At 47.7% G+C, this 20,901-nt stretch overlaps 1 protein-coding gene across 6 annotated transcripts in view; it reads left to right on the forward strand.

Annotated features, from left to right (window-relative positions):
* Positions 1-20,901, forward strand: part of LOC144303392 (uncharacterized) — a 60,994-nt gene that overhangs the window by 28,536 nt on the left and 11,557 nt on the right. For 2 of the 6 annotated variants that reach the window (XR_013370459.1, XR_013370454.1), the window contains exon 3: positions 7,832-7,997. The exons of 2 other annotated variants lie outside the window; for them this stretch is intronic. The gene's annotated coding sequence lies outside the window, so the exon portion shown is untranslated. Of the gene's footprint in view, positions 1-7,831; positions 9,962-20,901 lie in introns of those variants that run through there. 2 more of the 6 variants (XR_013370457.1, XR_013370456.1) reach the window with 2 other exon arrangements.

The following is a 20,901-nucleotide window of genomic DNA, read 5'->3' on the forward strand; positions in this document are numbered from 1 at the left end:
GCTCTTGCCTAAGCTTTGCGCTGATCCCTACATTCCCCTGGCCCTGGCCTGCCCATGCAGAGAGAGAACTTTGCTGGTGTTAGCACATACTCCAAACTCTCTTAGGCACACAAGTCACCTGGTCTCCCAACTGAGGGTAGGGCCTGGTCTGAGCTGGATGACTACTCAGCTTCTCTGGCCCCTGAGGGAGCAGACAGAGAAACTTAGGGAAAGGAACAAAGGAATTAGAGGACACAGGATATCACCTGGTGAGAACAGTTCTTCCCTGCTCCTACCTACTTCCATCTGGGGGTCTGTGTACGGCCACTGGACCCCAGAGCCCCTGCACCTAGACTCTCTGAGACCTTGCTGGACCGTCATAGGTGTGTATATGTGTCCGACTTCAGGTGTGGGGCCCACTGGCATATGCACAGCCTTACCCATAGGTGGCGTAAGCAGCTGCGTGTGCTTCTAGACTTGAGCAGCCTCCCTGCCAGCAGGAATCTGCCGGCTGGCCTTCGCAGCCGTTCTACAGCTTTCACATGCATTAGAATCCCCTGGAGGGTTGATTGCTGGGCCCCACACGGAGCTTCTGATTCAGTATGTCTGAGGTGAGGCCTGAGGCTGTATTTCTAACAACTGCCAGGTGATATTGATGCTTCATGGACTACATTAGAGTCCCAGCTGGAGGCAGATGGAAAGGGGTGTACTAGGAACCCAGAGCAAGAGCTTCTAGGACCCACCTCATGGGCCAGGCTCCTCAGGCCTGGGCCGGGCTTCCTGCCTCATGCCAGGATGGGGAGATGGAGGCCTGGTCCCAACAGCATCAATACCAAATGTCGGCTCACTCTTTCCATACACCCTCATCAAGCTCCTATTCCATGGCAGGCTTTAGGCTGAGCGCTGGGAGGCCACAAGGGAGGAGACACGTTCTTGCTCTCAGAGAAAGGAGCCTCACATGGTAAGGATCTCACAGTGAGCAGTGACTGTGATCCTCATCCAGAGAGCTGTGTATACGTGCTTGTGTGTGTCTGTGTCTTTGTCTCTGAGTGTGTGTGTGTGTGTAGGCAGGAGTTTAGGAAACTTTGTTTTTCTGAGCATCACCCTAAACATGGGCTGCTGGAGGGAAAGAGTGGGTACGGAGGAAGGATGTTGAGCAGCAACAGTTCGCAAGCGACCTAAAACACAGATCTGGTTTGCTTTGTCTCCTGGAGGCTAGTCTCCCTCCTAGTCCCTACCCCTTGGCCCATAGATTCTGTAGCCAGACCCAGTCTCGTCCAATTTGTTGTTGGAGCCAAACTGTGAAGTAGCTACAGCCGTGGCTTTGAAGGCAAAGTCTGAACTGAGTGAAAACCATAAGAGCTCTACTAGTCTGGGGTACCTGGTTGGTGCAGTTGGTGGCACAGTTGGTTAAGCATCTGACTCTTGGTTCAGCCCAGGGCATAATCACAGGGTGGTCAGATCAAGCCTTGCATAGAGCTCTATGCTCAGCATGGATTCTGCTTAAGATTCTCTCTCTCTCCTTCTGCTCCCTCCCTCCCCCCACACACACATAAATAAATAATTCTTTAAAAAGAGCTCTACTAGTCTGAGGACAAAGACTAGACTGCAACAGCCAGATCAAAGGACAGGAGAAAAATAGGAAGTTGGGAGACAAAAGCCTAGTGCTGGCTTTTTTGCTGATTCTGATGTGTGACATTGGACAAGCAATGATCCAAGTGACCCTGGGCTTCAGGATCCCCAACCGTGCAACAAAAATTTGGACAGAGCGAGTTCTGAGGCCCCCAGTACTGCTGGCAAGGTCGATAAGATGCTAACAACAAACATTGTAGAGAGGAGAGAAAGGAAGGCCTGACAGCTGCAAGAAGTCAGGCCACAGATCAGGAGGGAGGCCAAAGAAGCAATGTGACCACTGAGGCCAGATAAAGAGAGCAAGGTATACAGGAGAGGATGGTGGGGAAGTAAATCAGAGGACTGAGGTCAATGTTAGGGTAATTAGCTGCTTTCCACATCCTCTGCTCTATGGAACCCAAGGGTACATGAAAGAGGCCTCCCCAGCCTCCCTCTCTTCTGCACCCCTCTCTTCTCTGTCTGTAATGGGAGCCAGAGTACCCTGTGTGGTGAGAGTTGGGCAGAGTGGAACCCTTTAGGCCACGAATCCTGCCTGGGTCTCCTTGCTTAGCCCAGACTTCACACTGAGGACCCCACTTCCCTAGCCCCAAATGGCCAGTGGGTGTTGTCATGGTTGGCACAGGGCTGAGGGACTGTGAGCTAGAGTCCCTTGGTTTCAGTTCCAACCCTGCCATTTGTGTTCCTCCAGCTCATGTCCTCCCTCCCTGCCTCACCACCTCCTGTACCCCCGGCCCCCAATCAAAGGACCCTGTCCTGTCCCAAGTGAGATAGAACTGTGAGCTGGGCAGGGCTAGACTGGAGGGAATCTGAGTCTTTCCCCACTTTCCCTCCTGGAATTCTTTTGAGGAAGAAGAGGCCTGCTGTCCTCAGTCAGGACCCTAGGATAGACAGGGCTTGGGAGGTGGCCACAGATCTGGACTGTCAGGGCCTGGCTTGGAGAGGTCAGCCCCAGCCACAAGTGGTCATCTGGGGCTTCTGCAGGCCAGGCTAATCTGCAGCAGCTCCAAGCCCCTGCCTGGAACACACTGGAAACCCATCAATCACTCCCACCCCTGTCCAGAGGATCAAGGGCCTTGGAGCCCAGTTTAGCCAGGCCACCTGTGTCCTGAGGCTATGGCCACAGTCCCCACCCTGCTGAGGAGAAAGGAGCTTGGGAACACTGGGGGTTGGGGGTGGGGGTGAGAGGAGGGTCTGATATGATCCTAGTGGTTCCAGAAGAAGGTGCTCTGCCTCTAGCATGCTCTCTGACCGCCCCCCCTCATAGTCCCCTTATCACCCCCCTGTGGCCTGAGGAGGCTTTGCAGGCCTGGGTAGCGACAGGCTACTGATGATTCCTGAGCACAGGAGGACTTGACTACAGCTCTGAGTGCCCATCAGGGGCTGCTGACCCAGTACACGGAAGCCCAGAAGCCCAGAGTCCAGGGCAGTGGGGGAGCTCACTCTCTGACCTTGTTCTCCTTGTCCTGTGTACAGTCTGTCACTGTTCCGTCTCTGCGCCTTTATAGTTTTACTCCTCGGGTTTCCATCTTGAAATATAGCCCTTCCTCCCCATTGGTGTGAATGTCTCCATCTTTCAGAGCCCTATCTCAGTTTCCTCCCTCTTTCCCTCTCTGACCACCCAGGCCCATCCCTGATTATTCCTTCTAGAACAATGTTCAGTCACATGTGGTTGGTACTCTAATTTACAAAGCACATTCACAGTCATCATCTTCAGCCTCACAGCAGATCTGTGAGGCAGGGATGACCACACCCATTTTATTTTATTTTATTTTATTTTATTTTATTTTATTTTATTTTATTTTATTTTAATTTTTATTTATTTATGATAGTCACAGAGAGAGAGAGAGGCGCAGAGACACAGGCAGAGGGAGAAGCAGGTTCCATGCACCGGGAGCCCGATGTGAGATTCGATCCCGGGTCTCCAGGATCGCGCCCTGGGCCAAAGGCAGGCGCCAAACCGCTGCGCCACCCAGGGATCCCACACACCCATTTTATAGAGGAGAATCTGAGGCTCCGAGAGGTGAAGTCACTCAGACACTGTAGGTTTTAACTCAAAGTTGCCTCTAGAAACCAGAGATCTAGTGTAGATCTTGTCACGGGCCTTCAGCTCAGAGGAGCCACCATCGAAATCAAATTCCAACTATATGCTCCTCAGTGAGAACATGCCTAGAATACCCTGGCTCTACCTTCTTTGCACACACACCCTGCTTCCTCTACTCTAAAGATATTCCCATCTAACATGATCCATCTATCATACCGTGGCCACAAATTCTCTGCAATTCTCCCAGTATGAGATGGAGTCTATTTACTCACTCCTTTGAACTGGGCTGGCTTTGTCACTTGCTTTGAGCAAAGGTATACAACAGAAGTGATGCTGTACAAATTCTGGAATTCAGGCCTTAAGAGACCTGGCTACCTTCACTCTCTTGGAACATTGTCCTGAGACCACCCTGTAAGCAAGTCAATCTATACTACTGGAGGATGAGAGACTACATGGAGGAGAACTTGAGGCTCCCAGCCAGCAGCCAGATATGTGAATAAGACCTTCTTGAACTTTCCACTCCAGCAGTTGCATGAATGAGTTCAAATAAGATCAGCCGAGGAGTGGCCCAGCCAACCCACAGAATCATGAGAAATAATAAACTATTATTAAATGAACTACTGAGTTTGGGGGTAGTTTGTCATAATGCAATAGATAACTGGCACAGTAAGAGCAAAAGCTGTTTCCATTGCAAGCAGCAAAAGCACAAACTCAGATTGGTTTAAGCAGAAAAGGAATCCAATGGCTCTCATAACTGTAGTCCTGGGGAAAATTGGATCCAGGCACTCAGACAGCATTAGGGCTGTTCTCATATCTCAACAGCTTCCTCTGAGATGGTTTTATTCTCAAGGATGGTGTAGCAGTCTGTATTTTCCAAAGACGGCTACAAAAATAGCTTCCATTGCACATGTTCATGTATAATGTGACTGTGCTATTCCACTATCAAGAGATAGAATCTAATTCCCCCCACCCCCTTGAGTCTGAGCTGGCCTATGACTTGCTTGCAACCAGGAATGAGGTGGACTTCTAAGGCCAGTCACAAAAGGTCACATCGTTTCCTCTTGGATCTCTTGGAACATTTGCTCTGGGGAAAGCCAGCTGCCATATGAGAAGTCCAACTACCCTGAGACCACCATCCTGGAGGGGCCTGGTGTAGTTCTGGTCAGTAGTCCCAGCTGAGCCCAGACTTCCATCCCTCACCACCAAGGCACCAAACATGTGAGTGAAGCTACCTGAGACAGACCAGACCAGCCCTTCTACCAGATGAGTACCACTGAATGGCCTCAAATAAACTCACAAAAAGCAGAATTATCCACTAAAGTCCTACATGAAATCCTGACCTATAGGTCATTTAAGCCATTGAGATTTGGGGTAGTATGTTACACAGCAGTAGTACCTAAAGTAGAAGCTATTTCCATGTAGTATCTTCCAGAAGCTCCAGGCTCCCTCTTAGCACATCTCAAATCTCCAGCAGAAGGAAAATGTCTCTTCCCCAATTGTTCCAGCAAAAGTTCTAGGAGAGGTCCTCCTTGACCCATTCCTGACCCAGTCCCTATAACTATGGGATGGAAAGTTCTGATAAGCTCCTTTCTGGAGCCAGGGGTAGATCAGCCCCACTGGAGTCACATGGACTGATTTTTCCCAAAAGAAAATTGTGGTGCTGTCATTGGAAGTAGGAAGAATGGATGTGGGGAGGGAAAAAATGACGTGTATCTACTGAAAACACAAGCACAAACACAAGCACTCTATCCCAGGAGGAGTTGACCCAAAATGTCTAACCACTAACTTTGATATCAGGAGTTGAGTCTTGATACCGAGAGACCACTTTCACAGCTATCAACCCAGAGACTTTACCCTCCATTAGTTCCATTACAAACCTACCCATGTATGACACCTCCCCTCCTTGTAACACACCCCAGAAGAGCTGAGCAAAACCGAACAACCATAATAACTCCAGTTTAGGGCATGGAAGAAAGAGAAACAAACCTGTCAGCACCTTGTCTTATTTTGCGCAGCTCTTGGGTGGGAGCAGATTCCCTCAGAATGGACTATGAATCCAGCAGATACCCCAAAACATGTCCAGTAGAGCACTCCACCTTACCTAATGTGCCTACTGTAGTCACCACAGAATGCTCCCCCAGCTTAAAACAGGGTCACCCCTCTATCCCCATGGTGTATTCACCACTGTCACAGACTCATGTTCACAGGCAGCGTCTCTAGAGTTCACCATATTTACCACAATATGTTCATGTCCCACTATTTGCACCACTGACTAGGAGATTCCCACTATGTCTCCTGATGTTCACCAAGCTTGCCATGGTGTGCTCACAGTCACCACAGCATCTTCACCACACCTCTACAGTTTGCTCGTACCCAGTGACATTGTGGTGTTTATTGAATGAACCTGTGAGTTCATATTCTATACATGGACATCATGGTGCCCCCAGTATTTCTCAGAAACATCTTGAGTCACAGTCTTCGTGTAGGATTAGGGTGATCCTACTAGGGTGATCTCTCAAGAGTGTTCACATACCCCTCCTCTGACTTGTCACACTCACCATGACGTGTTTGCCCTGGTTGTTCATAAAACTAGACCCGAGTATCTACCAGACTCTGTTGCTTGTTTCCTGTGACCCGAGGCCTCTTTTCATGACTCCCTCAAGAAGGCCCAGGTCGCTCTGTGTGTGGTATGGCCTCAGCTCTGACCACGATGTTGGCAGTCTGAAAGAGCCTGCGGCAGTGATGGGGGCGGCCTCGCTCAGGGATGAGGTGAGGTGGATGCTGGGTAGAAGTCCTCTCTGGTCTTCAGTTCCCAGGACACACAGCTGTTTTATGGGCTAGAGCTATGGAAAGTTGACTGTGAGGATCCTCCCTCTTTCCAAGCAGACTCTTTCTCACCCACACAGCACCTGGGCCATAAAGATTTGTGACTCCCAACAGCCAGGGTGAGCAGGAGGGTGCAAGGGGAACGGAGGTTAGGAAGGCTGTAGTGAGTAGGCTTAGCCAGATCGGGTGGGAAAGAGGGAGAGAGACAGACATGTGGGCCCTGACCCCATTCTTAGTGGGCTGACCTTTTGTTCCCAGAAGCCAAGAAGCACTCAGGGAGGCTGGATTGGGGCATTTCCCTCTCCAGCAGAAGAATAAGAGCTTTGAGGACAGAATGTTGGTCAGTGACCGGAAAGGCAAAAAAAAAAAAAAAAAAAAAGGCAAAGAAAGGGAAGAAGACATTTGAATCCCTCTCTGCATTTTAAAAAATTGAAGCATAATTTTCATATGGTAAAATTTGCCATTTTGAATGCATAATTCTGTGAGTTTTGATGAATGCAAGCAACCAGGAATCCACCATCCTGTCAAGACTTGAAATACTTCCAAGCACCTCAGAGGTTCCCTTTGTAGTCAACCCCTCTCTTTCCCTGTAGTTTTGCCTTTTTGAGAATGTCATATGAATGGAATCCTTTAGTATGAGCTTTTTAAGCTTGCTTTCTTTCATTGAGTATAATCATCCGTGTTGTTGAATGTGCCAACCGCTCATTCCTTTTTATTGCCAAGTAGTGTTCCATTGTGTGGCCATATATAGCTTAATCTATCCATTCACCACTTGAAGAACACGTGGGTTGTTTCCACTTGTTAGCAGTTACATTTTAGTTATAAATATTTGTGTACAGATTTTGTGTAAACATGTTTCTTATTTCTTTGGGGTAAATACCTAAGGAGTGAGATTGCTGGGTTAAATGTTAAGCATATGTTTAATCTTAAAAAAAAAAAAAAAAACAACTGCCCAACTGTTTTCCAGAGTGAGTAGATCATTTCCATTCCCACCAGCAATATATGAGAGACTCAGTTGCTCAGCATTCTTGTCCACAGTTTCAGGTTTGTTTTTCATTGCAGTTTTAATTTGCATTTCTATGGTGACCAGTGATGTTGAGCATCCTTTTTAAACTTATTTGTTGTGCATATATCTTCCTGGGTGAAGAGTCTGTCCAAATATTTTCCTATTTTGTAATTGAATTGTTCTCTTATTATAGTATCCCTCCCTTTTCAAAAGTTCACCTTACGCCAGTTCACTTTTACAAAAGGACCTACATTAGTACCTGTTTTTGCTAACCGAATGAAATCCAAAGACAATAGTCAATTTCACAAAAAGTGACAAAAAAGCAAAAATAATGCTCTGTTTTGTAGGGGTTCACTGGAGCAGTGAGAGTTGGCGCCGCCCTGCTGCTTCCCCAGGAACTACACTCAGCATCTCAGCAGCAAACCGCCCTGGCTTCCTAAGATACCAGAAAATCCTAAAAGAGATTACTTTTTGGTTTGGGAAGGCTCAAACTTTTTTCCATATGAATTAATGGTAATTGATTCTTCATTTTACACCATTTTGACTTATGAAAATTTTTATGGGATCCCTCTACCTTCAGATAATGGGGGAAACCTGTATTGAATATATATACTCTGGATAGAAGTCTTTTATCAGATATGTATTTTGAAAAATTTTTTTGCCCGATCTGTAGCTTGCTTTTCATTTTCTTAACAGTGTCGTTCGATGAGCTGAAGTTCTTAATTTTGATAAAGTCCAATTTATCAATTTTTCATTTTGTGGACTGTGCTTTTGGTATTAGATATAAGAAATTTTTGCCTAATCCACAGCCACAAAAATTTCCTCCTATGTTTTCTCCAGGAGTTTTTTAGTTTTTGGTTTTACCTATGGTTCTATTTAATTTTGGCATATAGTACAAAGTGTAGGCCAAGATGATGATGATGATGATGATGATGATGATGATTATTATTATTATTATTATTATTTTGTTGTATGTGAATGTCTAATTGTTCCAGCACTATTTGTTGAAAAGACTCCTTTCTCTTGAACAACCCTTATCTATATATATATTTAACAGTACGGCTCTTTGAGTCATTGAGGCCAGCACCCTGGGCTTTCTTACACAAAAGTCAGTAGCATAGTAGGAATGAATGCTTCTTTTATCTGATCCCAAAACAGGGACTATTTATGCCTGAATAAGACACAGACTTTTCAATGGAACAGCTCTTTTAGGTTTTACTTATAGCCCCTCTGCTCTCCCAGGACTGAGACACGAGTCTGCTGAGAACCGCACCAGGATGCAATGACTGTCAACCACAATCTAGGTCCAGAACTGTCTCTCTTCTCTAATGACTCTCATATATCCCTGGAGGCTCCTTGGTCAAAGAGTTTGAGTCCTCTACACTCAACTAATCAGTCTCCATCAAACAGAGAGAGAAAACCCTGAGAAAGTGTCAGCCACCTTTACCTTTCTGCTGCTTTCACCTGTCAAAGTTGCTATTGATTTTCATTTTAGCCTGATCATAATTGGTGAAGGAAAAAGCACATTGTGCAAGGTATATGACTTCTGCTGGGGTGCCTGGCCGGCTCACTTGGTTGAGCATGTGACTCTTGATCTTGGGGTTGTCAGTTTGAGCCCCATGTTGGGCATAGAGATTACTTTAAGAAAGGAAAAAGACTTCTGCCAAGACCTGGATCTTGGGGAAGCTTATAAATTTGAACCCAGGCTGGGTCTCCTAATTTCCAGTCTTCTGATCTTTCCATTTTTCCACAATGGCCTCTCATACAAGTTGATGGAGAGCGTTATGTTAGTTGCTTTCTGGGATGCCAGGGGAATGAGAGGGCTCCTTAACTGATATGCACTTCTGGGAACAGACCATTCTGAGAAAAGAAAAAAAAAAAAAAGAAAGAAAGAAAAGAAAAAAAAGCAAGCAAGCAAGCAGGAAAGCAAGCTTAAAGAAATAGCCAAAGTCAGGAGCTGGGGCTGGGCCCCTCTCAGGCTGCCTGGTGTTCCTCCTGGATGTGTCTGCTTCTCTCCTTGTGGCAGATCCACTTGCCTCTTACTCCAGATGGGTTCATCTGCATTTTCATAGGTCAAATCTCAGCAGAACCATGCTGCTGAACGCAGCTAGTTCCTATCCTCACTCCTATAGGGTGAAGCCTTTCCCATGAAGGCCTTCACCAGTCACCAGCTAGCCTATGGATGGGCTGTACCTAAGTCAGATGCTCACCCTGAGTCTATCAGTGGTCTCTCCTAGCCAAACCCCATGGTGGTACTGCTTCCTCAAGGAGGAGACTGTGGATGGGTAGTTACAGCTAAAAGGGGATTTGAGGGATCCCTGGGTGGCGCAGCGGTTTGGCGCCTGCCTTTGGCCCAGGGCTCGGATCTCACGTCGGGCTCCCGCTGCATGGAGCCTGCTTCTCCCTCTGCCTGTGTCTCTGCCTCTCTCTCTCTCTCTCTCTGTGTGACTATCATAAATAAAAAAATAAAAAAAAAATGACTGAGTGTTAAACATGTTAAAATTATAAACAAAATAAAAAAAAAAAATAAAAGGGGATTTGAGGTGTGGTGGTACCATGAGGGTTACCAGTGCAGTATGAGGGTTTGTCCTCATTTCTGAAGCATGCACACACATGCCCTAAGCACTCCGTCACATTTCTCTTCTCCCTCTGAGTCTGCTCAGCCTCGCTTAGCTCCACCATGAGTTGAAAGCTCTTTGTTCCACCTGGGAATGCTGTGTCTTCCCTCACTTGAGCTCCTAAAGGGTAAGGGCTGCGTCTTCCTTTTCTCTGTGTCCCTAGTACCTGGCTCAACAACATAAATTCATAGATCTCAAAGAGGAGAGAGGCCTTACCCAAGACCTTTCATGGAGGCAGAGTCAGAACTAGGTGGAACCCAGATCTCCTGTTCCAAATGTCGGCCCCTCTCTACATTCAGTAGGCTCCCTAGCATCTCTCTGAGATGTGAAACTAGGGGACTGCTGTCCCACTTCTGGGTCAAGTGAGGCCTCTGGCTCTGTCCTGAGACACTGGGACATCCTTCCCAACTGTGACTCCTGATGCCTGGGCAGCCCCGAGGCAGTTCTGGGGTGAACCTCCTGTCTGCTTGATGGACTCTCCAGGGAATACTTAGAGCAGCCCCACAGGCAGTGTGATCCCAGGTTCCTGAATGCTCTACTTCCCACTATGGGCTTCGTGATGCATGAGGGCTAGAGTGGGTGGGGAAAGTGGGCAGGCAGGCCTGACCCAACTGCTTCAGCTTAATGAGGGATCAGGGCAGCTTGAAATGTAAATGACAGCAACCCAGGGGACAGTGCCTGTGTCGGTGGAATGGCTGTGTGCATAACTCCCTGTGCCTATAATGCAAGTGGCCATGCGGGAGCATGCAAACCTGACCAGGTGTGTTGTGATGTGTATATATGCCCACACTTAGCTCTGATCCCCAAGCGCAGTGTAATTCTACGCATTTCACTTTCCCTCTCCAGACCTCAGAGAGGATTTGGCTGACTCTAAAGCTCCCTCCTCTTCCTCTCCCATCAATTCTCCTTAAACCAATCCCTCCAGACTCTTCTCTCTGTTTTCAACAGAGCGGCTCTCCCAGCCTCTGAAGCCCCATCCCTGTAGATCCCCAGCCACCAGGGGCCTCATCTTCTTCCCTAAGTTCCTCCTGAAGTCACTATTTTACAGGAACAACTCTCTCACTGAGAAGAATTCTAGAACATTCTCCACTACCTTGTGCATGTGTGTGTTTGTGTGTAAATTGTTACTACAAGTGTGTTTGTGATGGGCAATGGAAAAGGAGAGAGGGTAGGGGGAGAATGAGTTCATTTGCTTATGTCTCAGCAAGTGTCTTTTTTTCCAACCCCCCCCCCCCCCCAGAGATAGACTCCCAAGGGCATGTACCCCCCTCACCAGCTTTGTGCACATTCTCATAGTATCTCTTTATAGCAAGACTTGGCCAGGTGCCACCTCCTCCAGGAACCCCTCTTCATAGCCCCACACTGGGCTAACTGCCCTTCTGTTGTCTTCTACAAGCCCTGTACCCTGAGCACTTTTCCAGAAGAAAGATTATCACATTCTACTGACACTGCTTTCTTGCCTGCCCCATCTCCATGGTGAAGTCTCTAGAGGACAAGAGACCACATCCTGCTCTTTTGGCATCCCAGCATCTGGAATGTTCAGAACCTGTGTGTGGACTGGGTGGACCTTGCCTCATGTGCTCCCAGTAAGACATTCCACCCTCAATGGCCCTAATGACCCTGTGCCTACCACCCTCCTCTGGAGTGTGAGGTAAACCAAACTTAATACACCCATGGGGCTTTCCTCTTGGGGTCACACTCCAGGACCTTCCTCTGGCCCCGAGAGGCTTGCTCTAACCCTGAAAATGGAGACAGCTGGGATATAGGATGTGGGAGCCCGGTGGATCCCGCCAGTCTTAGGGCCCTCACCACGGGGAGCGTTCTTCCTCTTTTCTGGACTTTCTGGCCCTCGAGTGAACCTTGTTGGCGCCAGTGGGCTTTTAATATTTTCCACTCCTGGCCGTCCTACAACGTTTCACCTCAAAAATGCATCCTGCCCTCCCGAAGGGCGCGCCTCTGCAGGGAGGGGACGGGGCTCCGAGAGCGAGGCGGGAGGAGCGAGCTCCCGGCCACGGGGACCGGCCTCCGCCGAGCGGGGCCCCTGCCGTGACCTCCCACGGGCGCGGCCCTCGGGCTGGGGAGGACGCCGCCGGCTGCCGGGGCGCTGCGGGGCCTGGGTGCGCCCGCGGGGGTCCCAGACGCCGCCGGGACCGGGCGCGCGGGGTCCGCCTTTCCGAGCTCCGGGGGCGGCTCCCGGCGCCGCTGCACCTGCTCCCCGCCAGGCCGCCGGGTGCGGGGCCGCGCGCTGAGAAGGCAGGTGCGCCCCGGGCCGGCCCGCCCCGCCCCGCCCTGGGTCCTCCCGGGGGCCCCCCGGCGGCGCATCGGCGGCCTCCCCGGCCCCGACCCCGGCCCCGACCCCGAGGGCGGGCAGCGAGCCGGAGCCCCCCTCCGCGTGTCGGCCAGGGCCGGTGGCCCGGGGCGGAGGGCGCCCCTGCTTCCCTCCCGAGGGCGCAGCGTCCGCGGAAGGCCCCGCGGCCCGGGGAGGGCGCCCCGAGAGCCGGGCGCTGGGCAGGGCGCCCCCTCGCCGCGCCCCCGGGCTCCCCCGCCGCCCAGGCCCCATCGGAGGACCGACCGGTTCCCTCCAGCCCGCAGCGCAGCCCCGCCAGGCCCCCCGCGGAGGCCAGAGCCCTGAGCGCCCCAGGCCGGAGGCTCTGCGCCGGGCCTGGCGGGGGGGGGGGCGGGGGGGGGACCCCGAGTCCCCGGGGAGCAGCGGCGGCCTCGCCTCAGGCACCCCCCGCCCCGAGGAGCGGTACTTCTGGGGGGCACTCGCGGCCCGGTGTGCCCGGCTCCGGCCTGGGGGGGGGGGGAGGAGGGAGATGGGGGGAGATGGGGGGAGTATGGAGGGGCACCGCGCAGCCCCCAGGCAGGTGGGAGGGACGGTCGGCAGGGCTGCCAGACCGGGCCCCACACCGGGGAGTCGGGGAACAGAAGCAGATGTAACCACTTCCCTCAGGGGGCTCCTCAGGGAGGTGGTTGCATCCTGCCCACTTCTGTTTTCCAACCGAGGGCACATAAAGTGTGGGCACCGGGAGGCACCAGGCCCCCCAGGCTGTGCTATGGCCTCCAGAGAAGCATCTACAGCCTCAGCAACGTCTGAGGCAAAAGGGAACTCTTAAAAACTTAAAAACTCTTAAAAACTGCCCCCACCCTGCCTCCTGGGATCTAAGGTAGAAAACACACAGGCTTTGAAGCCAGAAAAACTGGATCAAGCCCTGTCTCCACCACAGATAACCTGTAGTCACGAAAGTGTCCTACAAATGTTTTGTAGCAGGTCCTGAGCTAGATGCTGAGGTTACTAAAAAGAACGAAGCACAGTCCTTACCTTTGAGGAATGTACCCACAGAGGGAGAGATAGACCCATAAACAGATCTCAGGGAAGGCTTCCTGGAGGAGGTGTTGTCAGAGGTAACATTAAATATATATAGCAGTTGGATGAAAAGGAAGAGGAAGGGTACTCCAGGCAGAGAAGAGGGCATGAGCAAAACCAGCATGATGCGTCAGGAGCTGCTGCTGAAGCATGTGGCAGTCAGGGTCCCTGACAAGATTCATGGTCAAGAGCAACAGAAACCAATGCTAGCTAGTTGTGTGTGTGTGTTTTAAGATTTACTTTTTTTTTTTATTTTTATTTTTTTAAGATTTATTTATTTGAGAGAGAAGGAGAGAAAGAAAAAGCATGAATGGGGGGGGGGCTGAGGGAGAAGAGGCCATCTCCTCAGAGCAGGGAGCCAGATGTGGGACTCCACTTGATCCCTGAACTCTGGATGGTGACCTGAGCCTAAGGCAGAGGCTTAACTGACTGAGTCACCCAGGAGCCCCCAGTGCTAACTAGTTTAAACTGATAAGGAATTTATAAAAAGAATATTGGGTCCCACACTCCTGGAAGCCCCAATTTATTTACTAAAGTTTATTTACTTATTTATTTAACTAATCTCTACACCCAGTGTGGGGTTCAGATTTACAGTCCCCAAGATCAAGAGCTGCATGTTCTTCCAACCAAGCCAGCCAGGCACCCTGAAACCCCAATTTAGAAACTCAAAGCTAAACTCCTCAAACACACATGGGGTGGGAGACATGGCAAAGTTAGCTCTGGAGGGACCCCAGAGATCATTTTGTCTATAGTTCTTCATCTTGAGTCCATGGGAACAAAAAGGTATATACAACACTTTGAATGTGTGTGAGTGTATTTTTCTGGGGACAGTGTACATGACTTATCAGATTCTCAAAGGAATCCACACTCTAGGTCAGGTTCTCCCAGAAGCCAATCCTGAAATGAAAATTCATATGTATGTGATTTAGTAAAGAAATGTTAAAAAAGAAAGAAAAAGAAAGAAAGAAAGAAAGAAAGAAAGAAAGAAAGAAAGAAAGAAAGAAAGAAAGAAAGAAAAGAAAAGAAAGAAAAGAAAAAAAGAAAAGAAAAGAAAAGAAAAGAGAGAAAGAAATGTTCCCATTCCTGAGGGAATCCCTGGGTGGCTCAGTGGTTTAGTGCCTGCCTTTGGCCCGGGGTATGATCCTGGAGACCCAGGATCGAGTCCTGCATCAGGCTTCCTGCATGGAGCCTGCTTCTCCCTCTGCCAGTGTCTCTGCCTCTCTCTCTCTCTCTCTCTCTCTCTCTCTCTGTGTGTGTGTGTCTCTGATGAATAAGAAAATAAAATCTAAAAAAAAAAAAAGGAAAGAAAGAAATGCTCCCAGGGGAAACCAATAAGGGAGCAGGAGAAGCAGGATGGTGGGGGAAAGGGAAGAAGCCAGGGAAGAGAGTAATTTTGTGTGAAACCCCATACTCAGTCTGACCCTTGGAGAACTCAAGAGCATTCTTTATATCTCTAGGCTTTTCCCTGCTCAAGACAAAGTAGCTGGGCTTTTGTACTCTCCTGTCAGTTATTGGCCATGGGCCAGGTGCCCTGCAGCTCTCTGTAGGTCCTAAACTACCAGGCACTTGCAGCTCTCCTAAGGGGGAAAAGGCTTCCACTTACCAAGGGTGATCCCTGAACAAAGTTCAGTGAAGGGTTGGGTGCACAAGAATGGTAAAGGGAATCTGAGGAGATTTGGGCATGCACAGTGCATGTTCCCAAAAAGTCAGGTATCACTGATCTAGTACAACATTATTTTATAAACTAAGAAACTGGGAGCACTTCTGATAGTACCCAGCCTGAGATACCCTAACTAACCTTCCTTCTGAAAACAACACCAAATTCTAGATAAAAGAAAAAAAAAAAATCCTCTTAAGTGCACTAATGAGCTGGCAGTGAAATAAGGAACACTCAGGCCAGAGAGAAACAGAAGCTTGAATTCAGAGGGCAATGAATTCAAAGCAATGAAATCAGCTTTTACCTTGAAGACAGTGCACTTCATGAACTTGAGCTTGAGTGTTTCAGCCTCACAGAAATGGGACAAAACTTAATAAGAAGTCTGTGCTTGGGCAGCCTGGGTCGCTCAGCGGTTTAGCGCCGCCTTCAGCCCAGGGCGTGATCCTGGAGACCGGGGATCGAGGCCCACATCGGGCTCCCTGCATGGAGCCTGCTTCTCCCTCTGCCTCTCTCTCTGTGTGTCTCTCATGAATAAATAAATAAAACCTTAAAAAAGAAAAGAAGAAGAAGGAGGAGGAGGAGGAGGAGGAGGAGGAGGAGGAGGAGGAGGAGGTGAAGTCTGTGCTTGAAACAATCACTAACAGGGGGCACTGGGACTCCTCTGATGAAACAAATGGTGACCTTCCTTATGGGGCCAGGCTCTTTATGGAAAGTAGTTCTCAGAGGAGTGTGGATATCTGAACAAGGTCAGAGGTGATTAGGGCCGTACAAGGGGGAATGGCCACTGGGGAGCCAAAAGGCAGGGTCTGCTTCACTGAGGAAAAAACTGAAGGTATTATGAACATGACCCCCCATCCCGGGGGGGTAGGGAATCACCTTAGAGCTTGGGGCAGGCAGGAGGAGTAAGAGGATAAAGAATCTGAGTTCACTTCTTTTTTTTTTTTTTTTTTTTTTTCTGAGTTCACTTCTAAGTCTACATTCATGTCTGAGTCCTTTGGAGGGGGAAAGTGTAATGAAAACAATGTAGGATGTGCAACCCAGACTGATGCCATCTTGGACAAATCCACCATGATGGCCACTCCATGACTTGAAGCCCACAAACATATCCTTTCTTTTTGTTTATCCAAACCCTGAACTGTACCCTCATGTCCTTAATATACTCTGGAGATATGACTAAACAGGCCCTACTTTCAAACATTCTCCTCCTAGTGGTCCCAGAGCATGCACTCCCCAGCTCCTAGCATATAAAAGCAGGTCGTATGAGAGGTGAAGTTGAGGATATATACTTGTCTTTTGGTTTCCCAAGACACATTTCTGTCCATAGGTCCCCTTAATAAAATATTTCTTATCAAACTGGACATGTCAGCCTTTTTCTTCAATCTTATGGTTCCTGTGGCCTTTGGAGGTTGTTTTGCGTATATCTAGCTCCCTTTCTTTTCTTTTTTTTTTTAAATAGATACCTTCCCTTTATTTTTTTTAATTTTTATTTATTTATGATAGTCACAGAGAGAGAGAGAGAGAGAGAGAGAGGCAGAGACACAGGCAGAGGGAGAAGCAGGCTCCACGCACCGGGAGCCCGACGTGGGACTCGATCCTGGGTCTCCAGGATCGCGCCCTGGGCCAAAGGCAGGCACCAAACCACTGCACCACCCAGGGATCCCTCTAGCTCCCTTTCATGGAGTAAGGATTTCTCTTTCTTTCTTCCTTTTTTTTTTTCTTTTTTTTTTTTTTTAGGATTTTATTTATTTAAGGGCACCTTGGTAGCTCAGTCAGTTAAGTGTCTGCTTTCGGCTCAGGTCGTGATCCCAGGATTCTGGGATTAAGCCCCAGGTCAGGCTCCCTGCTCAGCAGAGTATCTGCTTCTTCCTCTGCCCCTCCCCTGCTTATGCTCTCTCTCTCGCTCTCAAATAAGTAAATAAAATCTTAAAAAAAAAAAGATTTTTATTTATTTGAGAGAGAGAGAGCATGAGCAGTGGGAGGGGCAGAGGAAGAGGGAGAGAGAATCTCAAGCAGATTCCATGCTGAATATGGAGCCTGCAGTGGGGCTTAATCTCATAACTCTGAGATCATGACTTGAGCCTAAATCAAGAGTCAGACACTTGACCAACTGAGCCACCCAGGCACCCCAGAATAAGGATTTCAAGCAGCAAGTAGTTCTGCTTTGGGAACTTTTAAAGCAGTGAGAAACATTTACCCTCCACAGTGGTAGTCCTCACAGCTTTGGCCTCTCAAGAGCTCTTTGCCTCAATCGAGGCAGGAAAAGAGAGGCTGATGTCCTACTGGAATAGGCTATTTGTGAGCTCATAGGAGCTATGGTCTAAGGACTCTCAGAAATATGTGGGCAGATTTTTCAGAGATCCCAGTGACTCTTTATCCACCTCACCTCAGCAGGAGACTGCAAAGAACAGATGGAATTTGGATGCTTATTGTTACATTTTATTCATATTATTTTAGCTCCACTTATATTGAGGCCCCAGATTATAAATGGAGGAATCCAGATTATAAAAAGACAGAAAAATATATGTCAGACTTGGTAATTCATAGGTTCTTGGTGGTTTTAGGAAGAGAAGTTTCAGTGGGGTGATGGGGGCTGAAGTCAGCCTGCAAAAGATAAGGAAGAAAGAATGGGAAATGAGGAAGTAGAGACAATGTTACTTTTTGGAGAAATTTGGATGGAGAGAGGAGCAAAGTGAGACCAGAAAATGGGAGAGAAGATCCTTTTTAGAGTGGAAGAAGCTTGCACAAGTTGTTGGGCTGAAGAGATGGAGCCAAGAGAGCATGGGATTATAGATATGGGGTGAGCAGAGATAAGAGAGCAAGATCCCAGAATGAATGGAAGGAATGGGAGCCAGGAACTGGGAGAAGCTGTAGAGATGGCAGCTTTCTCCTGCAAGGCTCAGCAAGCCAGCCAGTCAATATCAGGAGCTGAAAAGGTAGGCTCTAAGTGTGATACGGTGATGAGTTCAAGAGGACAAGGGTAGGGGTGCTTGGGTGGCTCTGTTGGTTGAGGTCTGACTTGTGATTTTGGCTCAGGTCATGATCTCATGGCTCATGGGATCAAGCCCTGCGTCCCCACTCTGACTAAGTGGGAGTCTGCTTGGGATTCCCTCTTTCCCTCTCCCTCTACCCCTCCCCCCAGTTGTGCTCCCTCTCTAAATCTTCAGGGGAACTGAAAGAGGATAGGGATGCAAGGGAATCAGGGGTAGCAGTACTAGGTAGGGAGAGATTCAAATCACCCTCCAGGGATCCAGGATGGGGAAGAGGGAAGTGTGATGGGAGGGGACAAAAAGAGTGGGACCAGAGGTCTCTGGGAAATTAAAGAAGCCAAGGAGGAAGTGTCGAGGGATTAAGGTTGTCCACTAGTAGGAAGGCTATGTTGGGTGCAGGATTTGACATTTAAGGTTTCTAAGGAAGAGTACCTTATCCAAATTATTTAACCCCTCTAAGCCTCAGCCTCCTAATTTATGAAATGGGACTAAAATTCCTAATAAAAGTAGAAACATTTTTTCTCTCTCTGGATTATTGGAAAGAGGTAAGTGTAGTTTCTGGGACATGGTAGGTACTCCATGACCAGAAGGATAAAGGAAAGTTTATTACTTCTCCTTTATGGACCTAAATTTCCTAAGCCTTGCTCATTGTTGACTTAATCTGTCAGTTACAGAGAGAAGGTAACATCTCTGACTGTATTATGAAATTTGTCCATTTTTATATTGCTTTCATTGCTTTTTCCTTTTGCTTTATCTATTTTGAAGTTATTACATGTATATGTGTTTTTAAAAGTTTGTTTATTTATTCGAGTAATCACTACACCCAGTGTGGAGCTTAAATTCACAGCCCCAAGATCAAGAGTCACATGCTCTTCCGACTGAGGCTGCCAGGCCAGGTGCCCCTAGATGTGTATAAATTTAAGATTATTTGTGCAGCCCAGGTGGCTCAGTGGTTTAGCGCCACCTTTAGCCCAGGGCCTGATCCTGGGGTCCCAGGATCGAGTCCCGCATCAGGCTCCCTGCATGGAGCCTGCTTCTCCCTCTGCCTGTGTCTCGACGCCTCTCTCTGTGTCTCATAAATAAATAAATAAAATCCTTTAAAAAAATTAAGACTATTCTTTTTGATGAATTGAACCTTTTATCATTATGAAGTGACCCTTGTGTTTCTCATAATGCCTTTTGTCTTAAAGAAAGTCTACTTTGACTAAAATTAACATAGATGTATAGCTTCCATTGATTAATGTTTGACAAATTTTTACTTTCAAACTTTCTGTGCTCTTATGTTTTAAATATGCCTCTTGTGAATATAAGCTTATGACTAGATTCATTACCTTGTCTAGTTTGGCAATTCTTTCTTTTAATTGAAGCTTAAATTCCATTTATATTTATTAAAACACTGATACATACACACATACATTTATGTATTTATTTATAGGTACGCATGTATGTATTTCTAACCTGTTATTTTTTATTTTCTACGTTTCTTTTTCTATTCTTTCTTGTTTTCTTATTTTTCTTTATTCCACTTTTCTCTTTAATTTGCAAATTATACCTTTTTTGCTGTGTTTAGTGGTTACACTAGAAATTTCTGACATGCATATTTTATTTAAGTCTAAAGTTAATCAACATCTTTAATTTGTTCTTAAATAAAACAGGATGGAAGTGCCTGGGCTCAGTCAGTTAAGCATCTGACTCTTGCTTTCAGCTCAGGTCATGATCTCTGAATCATGGGATGAAGCCCTACCTCAGGCTCTATGCTCAGCGGAGAGTCTGCTTCAGAGTCTCTCTCCCTCTCCCTCTGCCTCCCCCCCCTCTAAAAATTAATTTAAAAAATTAAAAATTTTGTTTTCCCTCATACAGAACTGTTTTCCAAAGGAAGCTCATTGGCCTCGTGGGTGGCTCAGTTAAGTGTTTGCCTAAAGCTTAGGTCATGATCCTGGAGTCTGGGGATTGAGCCCTGAGTTAGGATCCCTGCTAATGGGGAATCTGCTTCTTCCTCTGCCTCTCCCCCCACTAATGTTCTCTCTCTCATTTGCTCATTCTCTTTCTCTCAAATAAATAAATAAATAAGATCTTTACTTTAAAAAAAAAGAAGGAAGCTCATTTAGGGTACCTAGTCCATTTTGTTACTACGAAAGGAAATGTCCTCAGTTTCTTAACCTAGAAATTGAGATAATTGAACTAGATCAGTAGTTCTTAGCACTTTGGGGACACACACCTCTTAAGAATCTGATAAAAATTAGAGCCTGGAAACTCTAACCCCAGGAAAATACACATATACATAGAGAAAAAGTGCTTCTGAAGGAGAAAAAGTGCTCCCCTGAAACCATGCATGGGCCCAAGATTAAGAACCCGCAGTGAAATGAATGTTCTCTGAAGTTCTTGCCAGAACTAACTTGTAATGACCATGCCTCACTCTGTACTCTGAGCAGAGAGTTTCCAGGAGTCTCCCTTTGGGTGGCTATGAGGAGTACAGACCTTTGAGGTTCTGAATTGGGGCTTCAGGGATCTCCAGGGCCTCCTGGGGAAGGAATAACTGAGAGCTGTCACCTGCATAGAGCTAAAGTGCAAGTGAGATTCCTCAACCAGATCTCTCCACCTTTATTCACTCAGGAAGTATCTATTGGACTCCATTCTAGCTATCTGCTGCTACATAGCAAATCATACCAAAACTTAGTATCTTCTGTAATAATAACAATCATTTATTATTATCTCTCATGGCTCTAGGACTAACTGGGTTTGCTAGGTAACTCTCGCTCATGTGTCTTCAGGCGGTTGTAGTCTGAAG

Source organism: Canis aureus, chromosome 32 (genome assembly GCF_053574225.1).
Source record: "Canis aureus isolate CA01 chromosome 32, VMU_Caureus_v.1.0, whole genome shotgun sequence".
NCBI lineage: Eukaryota > Metazoa > Chordata > Mammalia > Carnivora > Canidae > Canis > Canis aureus.